The 13,640-nt window shown below is 36.8% G+C and overlaps 1 protein-coding gene across 17 annotated transcripts in view; it reads right to left on the bottom strand.

The window, feature by feature from the left end:
* TMEM178A (transmembrane protein 178A) overlaps nt 1-13,640 on the bottom strand; it is a 262,811-nt gene that overhangs the window by 243,414 nt on the left and 5,757 nt on the right. For 15 of the 17 annotated variants that reach the window (XR_008618887.1, XR_008618885.1, XR_003682285.2 and 12 more), the window contains exons 2-3: nt 9,398-9,561; nt 497-589 (exon numbers count right to left, since the gene is read on the bottom strand). The gene's annotated coding sequence lies outside the window, so the exon portion shown is untranslated. The remainder of the gene's footprint in view (nt 1-496; nt 590-9,397; nt 9,562-13,640) is intronic. The other 2 variants (XM_055089135.1, XM_055089141.1) reach the window with 1 other exon arrangement.

The raw sequence follows: 13,640 nt of genomic DNA, 5'->3' as shown, positions 1-13,640 counted from the left end.
AGGATCCCACATGCCGCGGAGCGGCTGGGCCCGTGAGCCATGGCCGCTGAGCCTGCGCGTCCGGAGCCTGTGCTCCGCAACGGGAGAGGCCACAGCAGAGGGAGGCCCGCATACCACAAAAAAAAAAAAAAAAAAAAAAAAAAAAACCACATGAGTAAACTTGGAAGCAGACCCCCCAGCCTAAGTCAAGCCTTCAGGTGACCGCAGCCCCAGCTACCACTTGACTGCAAGCTTATGAGAGACCCTGAGCCAGAACCACATGGTTAAGCTCGGCCTGGATTCTTGGTCTAGAGAAGCTATGAGATAACAAATGTATATTGTTTTAAGCTGCTGAATTTTGAGTAGGATGATCAACTGTCCAGGTTTCACCAGGACTGAGGGGTTTCCTGGGATACAGGACTTTCAGTGCTAAAACCAGGGATGTCCTGGGCAAACTGGGACAGCTGGCTACACTAGTATTTTTAAATACAACTTTATTCAGATAGAATTCACATACCATAAGTCGCCTGTTGAAAGTTCAATGGTTTTAGTATATTTGGAGTTGTGCAACCATCACCGTAATCCAATTTTAGAACCTTATGAAGAAATTCTGAAAAAAAAAAAAAAAAACCAAAAAAGAAATCCTGTACTCTTTAGCTATCATCCCCCAGTCTCCCCACTCCCCCCAGCCCTAGGCAACCACTAATCTACTTTCTGCTTCTAGACATCCTACTTTTGAATAATTTATTATACAGCAGTAGAAAATTACTATAGGGTTATGGATAATGGGATAAAGGATGCTTGCTTTTGCATTAGTCTCTTACCTTACACTTTACTGAATTTTGCAAATTTTTTATAATAAGCATATTTTCATTTACTATAAGAGAAAAAGTAGTAGTATTCTGATTTACTGAAAATATGATGTATGATTTTATGGAACTGTTGTTTGGGCCCACCCAGTATCCTTCTACTCCCTGTTCTTCTAGTAACAACACTACCCCTCTTCCTTAAAGAAAAGCCTTTCTCCAATTCCAGGTTGTTCTGATTTGGTTGCCAATCAAAGGACAAGGTAGATACTTGACTCACGCCAGAATAATCATATTTTCTCTCCCAATAATTTGAACCTTGAGTAGAGGCACAGGGGGAAAGAAGGTATTTAAAACTAGTCATCAGGAGACAGAATCCTAGAGAATTTGTTGGGGAACTTCTGTTTCTGAAATCTCTGTAATCTTCCTGGTTCCTCTTCTTTCCTCTTGGGTATTCAGTAATTCCTTTGATTCTGTAAGTTACCCCTGTATGACTCTATACATCTCTTTTTTATTTAAGCTAGTTTCTGTTGCTTGCAACAAAAGAACTCTAACTGATCCAAATAATAGAAAAAATATTTCTGTTGCGCTGGGGCGGGGTGGGGAGGGTGGCAGTTATCCCCTCCCCCCCCAAAAAAAATCCATATATCTATCACTCCAACAGAAAAGTTTTTTATTTTTTCATATTACCTATTGGTTCACTTTCACATAGTTAGAATCATGGTGTACCTATCATCTTATATTTTTCTACCTAACACTGTACCTGCAAAAATTTTTAGTGCTTCTACAAAGTCTATTCATCATTTTAAATGTATGTTATTATCTTGTTCTGGTATATAATAATTTATTAAATCTTGATCCACTGGTTGGATATTTGGGTTGATTTTAGCTAGCAGACATATATTTAAAATGAACATTTTCACAGCAAGGTTTGTGCTTCTGTTGAATTATTTCTTTCCTTAGGATAAATTTACAAAATTGAGAAATGGATCTGCTATGGTGTTATCCTTGTTCCTTTCATGCATTTGATGTGTTGCTTTGTAAAGTGAAAGGTGCTTTTGTGCTACAAGTAATTTTCTATTTTGAATGTTTAGATTTCCATTTATAAGATATTCTTAGATTGGGCAAATTCAGATAAATAGAATTTACTTAGTTCAAAATCTACATTATGACAGTTATACAAGTATTCATGTGATTGTAACTATTTAAATACACATTTTATTGAATATAACATACATAAATAAAAATGGCACAGATCATAAGGGTAGAATCTCAATGAATTTTCACAAAGTGAACACACGCATATATAACCAGTACGAAGATGAAAAAGGGCTGCTGGCACTCTAGAAGCCCCCTCATGCTCCCACCCAATTATAACCTTCTGTCAGATAACCACAATCCTGATGTCTATTACCATAATTTAATCTCTTCTGTTTTTGAACTTTAAATAAATGCAGACTTTTGTGTATGGTTTCCTTCACTCAACATTATGTTTATAAGTTTCATCCATGTGTAGCAGTAGTTCATTCATTCTCATTCTGTGTAGTATTGCATTGTGCAGATACACATCATTTATCTACTGCTGAATGGATATTTGGGTTGTTTGCAAATTTTGGTTCCTACAAATAGGACTAAAATTGTTGGGTCATGGGTTATGCACATATTCAGCTTTCTTAGAAACTGCCAAATAGTTTCCCAAAGCGGTACCAATTTATATTCTCACCAGCTGGGTAGGAGAGTTCCAGCTGCTTCACATCTTCTGATTTTGTGCTTTTTCACATGTTTGCTGGGCACTTGGATATTCTCTTTTTTGAAGTACCCGTTCAAATCTTTGACCAATTTTGGGGGGGAGTCAACTTTATTGAGATATGATTTTCATACAATGAAATTCACCAATTTTAAGAGTACAAGTCTATGAATATTACAAGGTATTCTATAATGTAATCATCATCATACTCATGATATAGTTCCCTTTTGTCCTTTGAAGTCAATTTCCTTCTCCCACCCCATGACTAGCAACACTGACATGTGTCCTGTCACTATACCTTTGTCTTTTCTATAATTTCATATAAATGGAATCATACAGAAAGGAATCTTCTGTGTCTGGCTTCTTTCACTGAGAATAATGTTTTTGAAATTCTACCCATGTCATTTTATGTATCAGTAGTTCATCAGGGGTTTTTTTAAGTGCTAAATAGTATTCCATTGTATAGATATGCCACAGTTTGTTTATCCATTCACCTGTTGATGGGACATTTTGTTGTTTCCAGATTGGGGCCATTATGAATAAAGTTGTGATGAACATTCAAGTACTTATGTTTGTGAATACACGTTTTCATTTCTCTTAGGTAGATATATCGGAGTGTGATTGCTGGGTCCTATGGTAAATATATGTTTAACTTTATAAAAAAATTATCCAATTTTTCCAAAATGACCATATCATTTACATTCCTACCAGAAGTATATCAGTGTTATAGTTGCTCCACATCTTTGCCAACACTTGGTACTGTCAGTGTTGTTAATGTTAACCCTTCTAGAGGGTGTGTACTGGTATCTCATTGTGGTTTTAATTCCATTTCCTCGATGACTGATGATGTTGAGCATCTTTTCATGTGCTTATTGCCGTTCATAAAATATTTATTCAAATCTTTTGCCCATGTCATAAATTGAGTTCTTCTCCTTTAATTATGAGTTCTTACTGAACTGTAAGCATTCTTTTGTATTCTTGATACAAGTCCTTTATCAGGTATGTTTAATAAATACTGTCTTCTAATATGTGGTTTGAATTTTCATTTTCATAACAGTGACTGTACTTTTCTATAAGTTTAAACTTATTTCAAAATAAAAGATTACCAAAAAGAGAAGAAATTACTAGTTTGCTAAGAGTTTTAAATCATGAATGGATATTGAATTTTATGAAATTCCTTTTCCGTATCTATAAGGATGATCATATACATTTTATTTTATTTATTTTTATTTATTATTTTAGATTTTATTTATTTATTTATTTATTTTTGGCTGCATTGGGTCTTTGTTGCTGTGTGGGCTTTCTCTCTCTAGTTGCAGCAAGAGAGGGCTACTCTTTGTTGAGGTGTGCGGGCTTCTCATTGCAGTGGCTTCTCTAGTTGTGGAGCACGGGCTCTAGGCGTGCAGGCTTCAATAGTTGCAGCACACGGGCTCAGTAGTTGTGGCTCGTGGGCTCTAGAACGCAGGCTCAGTAGTTGTGGTGAATGGGCTTAGCTGCTCCGCAGCACGTGGGATCTTCCCTGACCAAGGATCGAACCTGTGTATTCTGCACTGGCAGGCGGATTCTTAACCACTGCACCACCAGGGGAGTCCCTACATTTTATTTTATTAACTTGGTAAATAATAAGACTATCAATGTTAAACCAACCTTGAATGCTTGAAAGAAACACACATTTTATATATTATATATTACTGGATTTGTTTTGCTGATATTTAATTTAGAATTTTTTTCATCTCTGATAAGAAAGAGACTGGTCTATAGTTTTCTTTTCTTATAATGACCTTAGGTTTGGGGATCAACATTTTATTGGCCTCATAAAATGAATTGGTATTTTTGTATTCTCTGAAAGAGTCTGTGCACTATTGTTGTCATTACTTCCTTAAATATTTGTTAGAATTTAATGGTGAAGTCATAAGAATCTGGAGATTTAGTGTGTAAAGATTTTTAATCACTATTCAGTTTCTTTAGTAGATATAGAACTATTCAGGTGTTCTTTCTTTCTTTTTTTATTTTTTGGTGTCACTTTTTGCATGTTGGGTTGTCTAGAAATTTCCCATTTCATCTAAAATTTCAAACTTACTGACTTTAAGTTGTCTAAAATAGTTTTACTTCAAGTCTGTGGTATCTGTAGGATCCACAGTGATATCCCCCTTTTCAAGCCTGATAGAGAATATGTACCCTATTTGGGGTTTTTTGTTTCTGCTTTGTATGTGTGATCAGTCTTGCTAGGGATTGGTCAGTTTTATGATTTCTTTTCATTGACTCTTCTCTACTGTACATTTTTTTTCATTAATTTGTTTCTCTTCACTTTACTATTCCTTTCTTTATACTTTTACTATTCCTTTCTTTATACTTTCTTCAGGTTTAACTGTTCTTTTCTAGGTTTTTGAGATGGATACTTAGGTAATTCTTGTGTAATACTATAAATTTCAGCCTTTAAAATTATAAATTTCTCACTAAACACAGTTTTGGCTGCATCTTAAAATTTTTGATGTCATATTTTCATCATGATTTAGTTCAAAATATTTTCTAATTTCTACTGTGTTTTTTTTCTTTGACTGATGAATTACTTAGAAACACATTGCTTAGGTTGTATGTGTTGGGGAATTTTGCAGTTGTTGGGTGCAATATTCCATATATATCCATCCTGTCAATTTTGTAAGTCATGTTGTTTAAATGTTTTGTCTCCTGTTCTATCAGTTCCTGAGAGACATGTTTAAAGCTCCTACTGTGATTGCAGATTTGTCTATTTCTCTTTGAAATTTTGGCAATTTTTTTTTTTTTTGCTTTATGTATTTTGTAGTATATTGCTAGTTGTGTGCAAAATTAGAATTGTTTTATCTTCCAGATGGGTTAATATTTTTATTATTGTTAAATATCACACTTTATTTCTAATAATGCTTCTATCTTTAAAGTCTACTTTATATGTTATTTATAGCTATACAAGCTTTCTTTGGGCTAGTGTTTGCATAAAATGTCTTTCTATTCTTTTACTTTTAATTATTCTGTGTTATAATTTTAGATTATTACTCTTGTATCTTTTGTACAAAGCACATATATTTTTAAAACCAGTATGACAATCTTTGTTCTTTAATAGAATATTGTGCCATTTATATTTATGGTAATTAATGACATATTGGGGTTAATAGCTAACATCTTACTATTTTGGTTTCTATTTATTCCACTTGTTACTTGCTCCTTCTTATCATTTTTCTTGCCTTCCTTTGGCTTAATTGAGTGTTTTCTTTATTATTATTCTGTATTCTCTCTTTTACTATTTATATATTATTTATACATATTTTACTATTCTCTTAATAGTAACTCTAGAGTTTACAACATGTACCCTTGACTTGTTTAAGCTTAGTATAAGTTAATACTTTTACTACTGTTTTTAAAATAAATTTATTTATTTATTTTTGGCTGTGTTGGGTCTTCGTTGCTGCACGCGGGCTTTCTCTAGTTGCGGCAAGCAGGGGCTACTCTTTGTTGTGGTGCGTGGGCTTCTCATTGTGGTGGCTTCTCTTGTTGAGGAGCATGGGCTCTAGGCACATGGGCTTCAGCAGTTGTGGCTCATGGGCTCTAGAGCACAGGCTCAGTAGTTGTGGCGCAGGGACTTAGTTGCTCCGTGGCATGTGGGATCTTCCCAGACCAAAGCTCGAACCTGTGTCCCCTGCAGTGGCAGGCGGATTCTTAACCACTGCACCACTGGGGAAGTCCATACTTTTACTACTTCTGAGACAACATATCCTTGCTGGCATCCCCGTGGAGGTCTAAACCATTCTGATCTGTTATTTGGAAGTGGACATGGCTCTTCACCATTTATGGAAACTGGCTCTTGTCTGGTTCTCTCCTCCTTCTGGGCTCAGGAGATCCAAATTCTCCTGAAGTCAAGCCATTCCCATTTTCTTAGAACCCTTCTCTTTCCAGATAACTGAGTCTTCTGTCTCCCAAAGACTTTAGAAAATCACCACATTTTAACCTTCCCTCTAGAGAAGAGAAGGGAAAAGTATTTCTTGTCTTTCCATGGCAAGCCCAGAGACAAGAAAACAAGATGTGATTTCTTAATCAACTGCCACACCTATTAATATTATTTCGATTTTGTGGCCTTGACTTAGAATGTAACCATAATTAATCACACTATTTTCATGGGAAATCAATTCCAAGTTATAAACACTTTTCTTTCAGGGAATTTTGAGAACCCAATATATTCATTGGATATATTCTCTTTATAACAGCATTTTTCTTGCTTCTCTTTAAGGAAAGGAAAAATTGTAGAGAGCAATGATAAGATTCATCATTAATATAAAAATACTCTGGCCACTGCTTTAAGGCTTTGCTTCGACATTAATGCCCACAAATGAGGTGAACATGAGGGAATATATTATCTCTTACCAAACGGCAAGCTATTTTCTTCGCCAGGACACAAATGACATGGAGATAGAGGTGGTAATAATTTTAAAGATATAACCTCCCTGAGGTACACTGTAGAGTTAAGAATACCATCATAAATACAGATGTAGGTAAGGTTTAATTTAAGGAACTGTATTTTGGGTATTGTAGCACTTAGGCCAAAGAACCATGAGATAGTGGCCTGGTTTAATAAAACATTACAAAGGTCCGTTAGGAAAACTCACCAGGGACAAAATGGGGGTAGTTTTGAAATAGACCATAGGAGCTGCTGCTTCTGCTAAAAGTAACCACACTGATTCCTAAATTTATCTCATTCTGTGATAACCGACTTTTCATTCTGAGGAGAGACAATGTAGTCCAGACCTCTTACCATTTTCTATGCTCATCAGCTTTCATCCTGGGCCTAGTATAGACTAACCTTTCACTCTGCGGTGTCAGGTGAGGTGGTTGCCTCAAATACAAGCACTTTTTACAAGACAGACTAAGGGTAAATTGAACTCAAAGTAAAATTTTTTTTTCTCCAAAATCCTTTCCTGATTCCATAGGTGGAAAACCTTTTGTTTTTTAGTTTCATCGGACCACCATTCCCATGTCTAGTCCAATAAATACTGGAATGAAGGCATAATGATAACAAGGTCATTTGTGTGTGATTATGCAACATATCATGAGAGGAAATATTTTTTCAAAATAATTTGTAGGGGCTTCCCTGGTGGTGCAGTGGTTAGGAGTCTGCCTGCCAATGCAGGGGACACAGGTTCGAGCCCTGGTCCGGGAAGATCCCACATGTCGCAGAGCAACTAAGCCCATGAGCCACAACTACTGAGCCCGCATGCCACAACTACTGAAGCCCACGCACCTAGAGCCCATGCTCCGCAACAAGAGAAGCCACTGCAATAAGAAGCCCACACACTGCAATGAAGAGTAGTCCCCACTCGCTGCAACTAGAGAAAACCCGCGTAGCAACAAGACCCAATGCAGCCAAAAATAAATAAATTTATATAAAAATAAATAAATAATTTATAAGTTTGGCCTAGGATTGTCTGAAAACTGGAAATAACTATAAAACAATTCAATAGTCATAAAATGAATTTTTAAAACCTGCTTTTCCCCATAAGAGATTATCCACATTTAATCATTCAAGAGCTGATTATCCAGAATGTGTAATATACAAACCCATTATTTCTTCTTTTCCCTTCTGCTGCCTGATTTTTGGTCATTTCACAGCTCATTAGTATTCTCTGTCTTGGAAAATAAAGGCAAATGTAGCACAAACTAGTATTTTCAACTTTCTATGTAAAGGTTTTGTAGGAAGGGTTATGGTTTATATATCACTTTTCTTTAATAAGTATCTGGTTAGGCTCTACTGGGCACTGGCAAAGAATTAAAGACATTTAAGACATTGTCCCTGCTCTTAAGGCTCTTACAATACAGTTGGAGAAACAAGGTTTATGTGTAAAGTCAAATATTAATGCAAGACAGTATATATTTAAACAACAATATGAAAGAATCTGATCATAAATACATAGTGTACAAGAGAGCTTTATATATCTATCATGGTTTTGAAAAGGGAGAGCAATAGTTTGAACTGACAAGATGGTCACAGAAATTCTCAGTAAGGTAGTGAAACTTGAGCTAGGTATCAAAGAATGGATGGAATTTTAGCATGGGCAAAAGAAAAAAAAAGAAAATTCTGCACAAAGTAAAAAACACAAGAAAATCCCAGAATTCCAGGGTTCAAGGCCCACAAATACTTTTAAATGGAATATTCCAAGCATACAGAGTATAGAAAATAATATAACAACTTCTTTTGTCTTTCCTGCCCAGCTTTGTCACATATTTACTTTTTGCCATATTTGCTTTAGATCCACGTCTTTGTTTTTGTTTTTAAATACAGATTTGGCTAAAGGCTTCTACATACTCTATCATTATCCTGCTTTCTCAGCAGAGGTAACAACTGTCCTGAATTTGGTAATTTATCATAACCACGAATATTTTAAAATGTTATTACAAATGGAAATATGCAGTATTGTTTGATGTGTTTAAAGTTATGTAAACAGTAGCGTACTTTATGTATCTTCTGCCACTTGGTTTTATTCACTCAATATTCTATTAGTTGAGATTTATGCATATTCTAATTCTAGTTCTAGTTCATTTATTTTAACTAAAATATTGTATCCCACTGTGTGATCATACACCAATTTACTTATCCATTCTCAGGTTGATGAACATTTTGGTTGTTTCCAGTTATTTTCCTGTTATAGACAATGCTTCAATGAACATTCATTTACATGTCTCTTTATGCATTTGAGGGAGAGTTTCGTGTATACATGTAGAAATGGAATTGTAAGATTGTAAGGGCATCTTTAGCTTTGATAATGAAAAATTGCCTTCCAACGTGGTTGTACCAGTTTATTCTCCTCCCCACAATATATGAGATTTCCCATTTCTTCCTTACCTTTGCAACTCTGATGACTACATCATAGGCATGGAACTGGAGAGTACCCCGGAGTCAGTTCTTGCTATAAACTAGCACTCTGTGTAGGTGACGCTCAGCTTTGGATCACACCATGAACCTGCCCAGCCCCAGCTAAGACAGGATATCAAACCTCTGGAAGAGAACTGGAGAAGAGCAAAGAAAGGACTGGTTGAGTGGCTGAGGATTGGGAGCACATTTTATTCACTTTTGCAACCCCAATATCTAATATAACCTGAAACTCAGTAATCAAAGCTCAGTAGATGTTCAACTGACTGAAACTAATTATAAACCCTGATCTGTTTCTGATTTTCACTCCTCTAAGCTTCAATTTCCCCATCTGTAAACTAAGGACGATAATAAATGAAGGAGTCTTTCCAAAGATAAAATGAGACAAAAATATGAAAATATTTATAAATGCTAAAAAGTAATGCAAATTAAGTTATAAAAGATTTGAAAGCTGCTTCTGTGTCGTGACTTCTTACATATAACCAGATAATATTTTAGCAGTTCGAAAGTATTGGCAAATTTCTCATTGGCATTCTTCTTTTAACCTTAATTAATCCTGGGATCCCACCTACCTCAGACTCTGCTCAGGATCACATATAAAGATACACTGTAATCTTAAAAAGGTATTCCAATCCTTACTTGCAGCTCTCAAAGAGCACCTATGAGGAACCCATTCATGGTTACAGAGCCACGCTTGAGTTCCATTCTATTCTCTCTAGTCCTAAAACACAAACTCTTTCTCTAGGACCCAGTTTATTGGGCTCTTGGTTATTTTCTCCCTTCTCTCTTTCTTCCCACACCTGAAAGGTTGATTTAGCTCCTTTCTGGCTAAATTATTCCCTTTGTCTTCCTCCTTCCCCACCATCACGTCTCCACTATCCTTTCCTTAAATTCCACATCACAAATATATCAAGCAAAGACAGGCTGGAAAACACTGCCTGGGGAAGAATGGATACATATTCATATCTTAATAAATTATCCCACAGCATAAATTCTTGTTATGGAAGTTACATTATTTTCACTTTAAATGTTTAAAAAACAAGGCCCAGAAACATTTTCTATTCCTTTTAAGTGGCCTTCATTAAAAAAAAAAAAAAAAAAAAAGATTGCTCACCATTGCTCTACACTCTCAGATTCTCACTTAGAGATCTCATTATTCTACCGTCTTTATTTGTATGACTTAAATTTACACGTGATGATCTAATTTCCTCTTGCACTTTCTAAATCTGTCACTATCTTTGCAATGGCTTCTCCTTAATGCCCTTTCATCTTCTCAAACATAATATGCCTAAAAGTGAGCTCACATTCATTCCAAATTTAGCTTCCCCCCGAGACTTCCATATTTCCATCATTGGCATTTTAAGAAACATGTTTCTTGGCCAGGTGTGGTATATCAGAAGAAGAGAATGGGGCCAGAGAGACTAATTAAGAGGCTTGTACCCCGTAGCAAAAACCAGACTGCACTCAGATTTGCAGACATGGTGTTTTGGATTTATTTGGAAGGACCAAAGAGGGCTCTCTAGATCAGAGGTAAGCCCTAAATATTGGCATCAGCAGTGTAAGAGTGTTATACTTTCAGGTATTGAAAGTTCATACAAACATTTTCAGATATTGATGCCCACTTAATGGTACTGATGTTGAGACAGAGAGAGAATGCCTGTACAGCTCCACACTTATGCTTGAAAAGGACTATTTACAAATTTCATATAAGAGCTTAGCCATTTGTAAATGAAATACAAAGCAGTGGGGAAATTTTCATGAGTTTCCTTCCTTTTACAATGAGAACAATTATTCCATCAACACGTTTAAACTATTTCTGATGGCATCGGGTACTCAGCTGGGAAAGTTTATACTACCAGATGAGTCCTAATTTAAACACAATTTTTAAAAAAAGTATCTTAAGTAACCCAGATGATCAGATTCCAGACTGAAGCTTTGGCTCTAATGCCGAGAAGAGGCCCTGATCCAGTTGGGCTTTGCCATGAGCTCAGACCCAGGATGACCTATTTCCTGGGGCAGAGATCTGGGTCAGTTTAAGAAATGAGTCACCTTCACATCTGCCTTGAGCTATGAGCAGAGGGTAAAGAATGACGAAAAACTCCTGGCACATGGTATTTCAATTACTTAACTGGGCTTTTATTTCTGTTGTTATTTTTGTTTTGTCTGTTTTGATCAAGAAAAACTCCAGTCCAGGTTTAAACCAAATTCACAGATTTTTTTCTCCAAAGAGATGAACTTTTTAGATCTATGAGCAGATTGCTTTCCTAGAGGTTTTGTTGAGAGCAGGGGCTGGACTCTTCCTAAGGGAGTAATAGCAACTAGAATAAAGCTTCCAAAGAACAGGCCAGTAGGATAGCACTCTGGGCAGTAATCTACCCTGGAAACACAGTGTATGTAACTGCATTTGTTCTGGGTCAACTCGATCTGATCTGGCCCAACAGTGGCCTCACTCTATATTTGGGAACTAGAGGACAGGGCAATACCCTTTAACTGAGGGCACCTAAGGGGAATTTTAGGCTAGATGTTATATGAAAGGGAATCAGGGAAACACTGTGCTCTGACCTATCAGGGGATAAAAGGTGAATATAACTAGGATTTTTATCGGTAGATTATCTCAGCATCTCTTGATCTCTCACCAAGACTGTATTCAGCCTGCCCTTCTTTACAGTCCTTTAGTATTTTGTCTATGTTTCACAGAGCCTACACTCATCAAGGATTAGTTGGGTCTAAAAAGATATCAATTCCCTACAGTGCAGGCCCAAGAGCACCCCCTTGAAATCCTGGCTTCTCAAGAAGATAGGAGGTTCTTGTCTATCGAGACAAGGTTCTTGTCTAACTTGTTTGTCTTTGCAAGATCTCACCTGATAGCAACACGGGGTAGGTGTACTCTATGCCCTGTTGGTGTGTTTTATCTGCTTGGTGATGAGAAGATGCTATTTGATCTGATAAACTGTTAGCAGGAATTTTACAGTAGGATCTATGAGATCAGGTTCTTGTCCCTGGCACTTTATGGCAATGGGGGTTCAAGAACACCTCTGATGATCTGATTCAGAGGGGAGCAAATATGTTTTTTGGAGATGTTACTTGATGGAGACCCAGGGGCCAGTTGCAGTTGAGGATTATATAATTATAGATTATAATCTGATCCCCTGGAGTTGGGCAGCACAGTGGCCCTGAGTTTGTTGCAACTATAAAAAGCTGAATCAAAGTTTGGGCTACGATATAGTGTTGAGATAATAAGTAGTTATAGTCTTCCTGTAGTCAATACTGACCAGACTGCATGTGGAATACTGAGCTCAATGCTTAGTGCCAGAGTTTAGAAAGATATTAATACATTACATGTGTCCATATGAGGGGGGTCCAGATGAAATGTATGAAGATCATGATGTATGAGAAAAGCTGAAGGGGATCTGGGAGAATATAACTAAGAGGACACACACTAGCAGGAGAGGAACTATGAACATCAATAGTTAGGTCAGCACTGACCTCCATGATGACCAATCTAATGATACTTTTATATCTCCCTCCTCAGTCTCTCTTTGGCATTTAACACACTTGATCATTCTCTTCTTAAAATTCCCTCCTTCTTTGCTTCATTGATACGAATTGTACTAATTCTGCAGATGGTAAAATTGAACTAGAAGTGCAAGAGACTTATTTGTGGAAATACCTGGAAGGATGAAGAGGAATGGAGGAGTAAGAGGGACGAGCCTCAGACTGCAGAGCAGCTCTGAGAAAGGCTCCGTGAGGCCAATGAGGAGCTCAGAGCAAAGACTGCTCATTAGACAATACTGCATTACATATTCTCCCATCTTGTCTCCAGTCTTGCCATCTGCCTTCAATTCATTCTCCACCTGCAGCTAGCAGAACGTTTCGAAGGCACAAGTAAGATCATGCCACTCCTGTGCTGATAACCCATCAATAGCCCCCTTGTGTTCTCAAAAATCCAAATTATTTAACACAATTTACATGCCCCTTAAGGGACTGGTCCCTGTTTACCACTCTAGCCTCATCTGTTATTCACCCCAAACAGAACTACTTTCACTTCTTTGAATGTAAACTTTCTACCCTCACTATGGAATATACCTTCTTGCCTGGCTAATTCTCTAACTTGTCTTTTAAGTCTCAGCTTAGTTTCCTTCCTCTGCGAAGACTTCCATAACCTGCAAAGACTAGATTCGTTGCCCTCTTATGTGATCCCGGAAACTACATAATA

This window comes from Physeter macrocephalus, chromosome 12 (genome assembly GCF_002837175.3).
Source record: "Physeter macrocephalus isolate SW-GA chromosome 12, ASM283717v5, whole genome shotgun sequence".
Lineage (NCBI taxonomy): Eukaryota > Metazoa > Chordata > Mammalia > Artiodactyla > Physeteridae > Physeter > Physeter macrocephalus.
This window is presented reverse-complemented; position numbering and strand designations above follow the sequence as displayed.